A 5,168-nucleotide genomic window follows, 5' to 3' on the forward strand; every position below is an offset into this window, starting at 1 on the left:
ATCGAGCAAGCAAGCGAGGAGCGAGAGAGAGAAACTACCACTCAGGAGAAGAAAGCACAAAATCGGCCTGCAGTCAAGATGGGCTTGGAAGCATCGAGCCTAAGCAGGTGAAATCGGGTGAGAATCGTGCTTGGAGCATGGAAGCAAGGAGGAGCTAGATTCCACTCTCTGGATTCAAGCAGCTGAAATAAGGCCTACATAGCATCGTTGCTAAGCCAAAGCAAGAAACTTCTGTTGAGGGGAAATTGTCCTCATCAATGAGTCTTGGATCCCTGCACCTTCACAGAATGCTCTTGAGAGCTCAGATCCCATAAGAGATGTATCTTATGGGATTTTATGCTTGAAGCCGTGTATGGCAGTCCATTGATAGTGAGAGTGTCAGTTTTTTAATGCCCATTTAGTACAGTTGGCACATTCTATGCGTTTTTGAGTTGAGTTTTGACTCATCATCCAAAGGAGACTCTGTCAGATTTTTTGCACGAGTCATGACTTTCATTGTTGAAACTTTTGAGCCTATTTTGGTTGAGATTTAGTCTCGATACAAAGGTTACTCTACCCAAATTTTTGTAGTTTCTCGCCATAGTTTGGCACCTCCCAAAACCTCTTTTCAATGATGACTTCTTCTTTAGAAAAGGAGGAGTATTTCATTCGCAATTTTGATAAAAGAAACTTCACCATGTGGAAAGAGCACATGAAGGATGTTTTGACTAATAAAGGTCTATCAAAACCGATGAAAGAGCATGCAGAGGGTGATGGCTACATGCAGGCTCAATGGGAGGTTTTGGGTGTGAAAGCCATGGCTACGATATGTCTACATCTAGCCAAGTTAGTGTTCTTCACTATCACAGGGAAGACGACAGCGAAGGATCTATGGGATAGCTTATGTTCAACATGGGAGAGCAAAAGTGCATCCAACAAAGTTTTTCTCATGAAAAAGCTTATGAAGCTCAACATGAAAGAAGGTAGCATAATTACTAGACACTTTAATGAGTTCAATTCCTTGTTCAGCCAGTTGACATCTCAAGGCTTTAGTGAGTTTGACAATGAACTCAAGTCTATATTCCTATTATGCTCTCTACCCAGTTCATGGGACATATTTTGCACAACTATTAGAAATTCAACTCCGAATGGAATGTTAGTGTTGAATGATGTCACAAATGCGTTGCTCACTGAAGAGATTTGATGTAAATCTCTTGAAGGTGCTAGTCATCATGGTGGAGATGCACATGTGGCTGGCAGATCAACGAAGCAAAGAGGCCATGACAATAACAATAACAAAAACAAAAGTAGTGAGCAAAATCTTCGTAGTTCGAACAGAAATAGGAACTCTAGTAGAGAGCACAATGCCAAAAATGTTGAGTGTTACTATTGCCATGAAAAAGCCCATTATAAAAAGGATTGTTGTAGTTTTCTAAAAGACAAAAAGAAACATGCAAAAAGATAAGTGTGACAAAGGCAAAAGTATGGTAAAGATTGAGGAGGTCAACATGGTTGAGTCTCCCATTCCTACGATTGTAGTAGAGGATGCTCCTCCTCCAATGATGAATGTTATGCCAATAGAGATTCATGCAGAGTCTACAACAGATCTCTCAGATATTCTCATCTTCACTTTTAATCTCACTCTAGACGCTTTGGTGCAAGTTTTCATGCCACACTGCATAGAGATTGGTTTTCCTCTTATGCATCCATGCAGAGCATAGTCAAGATTGCTGATTCTTATGAGCTTGCCATTATTGGCATGGGTGACGTAAAGCTTTAGATGCATAATGGCACTACTTTGTGTTGTAGAATGTCATACGTGTACCCAAACTTACAAAGAGTTTGCTTTATATAGGGCAATTGGATGACCTTGGTTACACTACAATATTTGGTAATAGTTCTTGGCTAATCCGCAAGAGAAACCTTGTCATGATGCAAATGCAAGCATACTTAAAACTCAGCAAGGAATTCTCCCAAGACAGATGCTAAGAAAGAGGAAATGAAAAAAGTGCCATATTTTTCAGTAGTTGGCAGTTTGATGTACGACGCTATAGTATCCACAAGACCAAACATGCAGTGGGAGTTGTTAGTAGGTACATATCAAACCATGGAAAGAAGCATTGGGAAGCAGTAAGGCAAATCCTTAGATACTTGAAGGACGGAGCTAGCAAGTGTTTATGCTATGGGAACAACAATGCATCTATTGTGGGTTACACAGATGCAAATTATGTGGGTTGTGTGTATAATAGAAGATCCACATCTGGCTATGTGCTCATGTTTGCTAGAGCGGCTATCTCTTGGAGATTGTGTTTCCAAGAATGCACATTTTCATCTACCACTGAGGTAGAGTATGTTGCTGCATCTAATGCCAGCAAGGAATCCATATGGTTAGCTCATCTAGTGAGAGATTTGGGCATTCATGAGGTTCTAGTACTGCATTATGATAGACTGCCATTGCTTTGGCAAAGAATTCAGTGTTTCACTCAAAGTCAAAACACATAGAGGTCAGATACCATGTCACACAATATGTATTGGCTAGCAAGCACATTGATCTTGTCAAGGTTCGCATTGACGACAACCCCACAGATGCTCTCACGAAGAGCCTAGCCTCAAAGCTGTTTACACATTGCATAGAGCTTATGGGTGTAGGATGAAGCCTAGGTGATGCTTCATCGACTTTGTATAGACTAACTATACTGACGCTACTATTGGCCACCTAACCTTCAAGTGGGAGGTTTTTGGGGTGTAGGTCAGGTGGCTATGTGAATCACCCCTTACATTACTTTCTCTATAATGAATATAGGGAGAAAAAGTGAGAGTTGACCATAACTCTCACTTTCTACTCCACTAAGCAAAAGCATGTGTCTATTTCTCTTCTCCTTCCCCCTCTTGCACTCACCGCAGGGATCCTAGATCCTCACATATTGGACCTGATACCACATGCATGAATCTTGACGCATGTCGGCAAGGCCTCCCACAATACTTTCCACAGAAATATCTCAATAAAATGAGGGCATTGTGGATTCCAAATGGTCCTTGTGATCTCAACCCATCTAGCCTCTGTCCATTGTTTCTTCCACTACTTATTCAAAGGGCCTGACGAATCAGCCTTGTGTAGTAACACTTGGATATTCCTTTGGTATGAAGTTTAAAAAGTTGGCTACTCATAGACCATTTCCAAGCTTTCCACTCAAAAGTAGATTCATAGATCGGCATCAGGATATCGTCTAGGCTTCAACAGCTCTATTAACCAGTAGCTTCTTAGTGCCATTGATTTGAATTGGGCAGCCACCTAGTTGGAGGATTTCCAACACTTGCTATTTACTATCCCAGAAGTGGCTCAACCGTTGGAGTCCTTTATTGTTCATTCTTCTCGCAGTTTCTCTCCAATAAGGGTTCAAAATTACACTTGCAGCTCTAGACAACCAAGGGGGCCATTGCGAGATAGAGTTCTGTAAGTATCTAGTTAATTCACCCCATTACAGTATCCATGTTGCTCTATTGCACTTTTGCATTGCACTTTTGCACCAGCTTTCCCGTGGTGCCACCCAATCTTAAGCTTCCTAATTAGTGTCACACGGCAATAAGCATTCTTTTTTACTATTTCTTATAGAACTTTTTGAGAGGGTGTTGATATTTGTGTACCTCTCTCTTTAAAGAGGGACATTGAGTATTTATTGGGTGTGGGTGTCACACAAATACTTTGTTTTCTCAAGTATTTTTTTAGTAATTAATTTTTATGCTTTTTGGAATATATTGTTATCTAATAGTTCATTGTTATACTTGTTTTCAAAAAAATTAATATGATAATAAATGTTTCGAAATCCTAATGTCACTTTGTTGTTTTCCCTCTCTCAAAGAAGCTTCTTCTTATTAAATTCCTCTCAATAGCCTTATGCAGGCCATAGTGAACTTTCACCTTATTAAATATTCTGATTTGTAAAGAGTCCTTTCATTTAAGGACTTCACAAAAGATTCATTTCATTAAATTGTTAAATTGTTATATTATTATTTATGGTTATTGAATCTATATTTTTTATAAAGGCATTAAAATTTTCCTTTGTTTTAGTTTTTCAATGTGTCTTTTTATTTTGATGTTTTTATTTTATTTTTTGCATGTGCACAAGGGAAACTCAGACCGCCTGAGAGGAGTCGGGGCAGGGAGGCCCGAGGGCTTGTTGTGGCAGGGCTTGTTTTTTGTTGGCGAGTAGTAGGGAGCTTGGTGGTGGATTGAAGAGCTAGGGTAGCTGCATAAGAGATAGGGGCTAGTCCCTGTGAGGGGCACCCAACTCCTTCTCCCTTGGTTAAGCCATGACTCTCATGTCCCTCCCCCTTATTTTTGGAACCTTCCAGATGATGTCGCCCCTCCTTCGTCTCATGCAATGGAAAAGGATGGCTTGGTTTCTTTCTCTCGGGTGGGTACCAACTTGTGGCAAGAGATGACCCCCATGGTGGCACCAGGGCACACCATTTGATGGGATGAGTCCCCCTATTGGCCTGCTCTTACTCTGATTTGTGGATTTGTGGTTGATGACGATGTTTGGTGTTCTCTTCTGCGATAGTGTGTGCCTTGGATGGGTGGCAGCATGGACTTGCTTGGTGGAAGCAGGTGGGGCTATGGTGGCACCTCACCTTATTTGGCAGTGTCTCGTTGGTGATGGAGGCTTGGACTCCACCCATAAGCGGCTATATCTCTTACAATTTGAATGTATCTAATGATGTTTAGCTATTGTTGATGTATTAGGTAAGGGGGCCCTGTAAATCCTTGGGTTGATTTTTGATATCATATGGAACGATATAGTCTGGTTGTTGTTTGGAATGCTATGGTTGGATGGGCTCATGGCACGGTTTGTGCATGAGTCGGATGTAATTTTTTGATTGATTAATATATAGCTTTTGCAAAAAAAAACTTTAAATAAATTTTTTGATGTGTTTTAATATAAAATTATATAATCGATTAGGTCTCCCCAATCTCAAAAAATTAAAAAAGCCTTTCATAACATAATTCCCCCCCCCCCCCCCCCCCCCCCCCCCCCCCCCCCCCCCCCCCCCCCCCCCCAAACTCACAATAGTGAGTGTGTATATATATTACAAACCCAAAAAAGTTACATTGTAAGCCATGCTCCTATCGAGCCATGGCATCAACATCTAACTAAGAAGCCGGGTCCAAATACATTGTTACATTGGAT

This window comes from Adiantum capillus-veneris, chromosome 16 (assembly GCF_014529385.1).
Source record: "Adiantum capillus-veneris isolate H3 chromosome 16, ASM1452938v2, whole genome shotgun sequence".
In the NCBI taxonomy this organism is placed as follows: Eukaryota; Viridiplantae; Streptophyta; class Polypodiopsida; order Polypodiales; family Pteridaceae; genus Adiantum; species Adiantum capillus-veneris.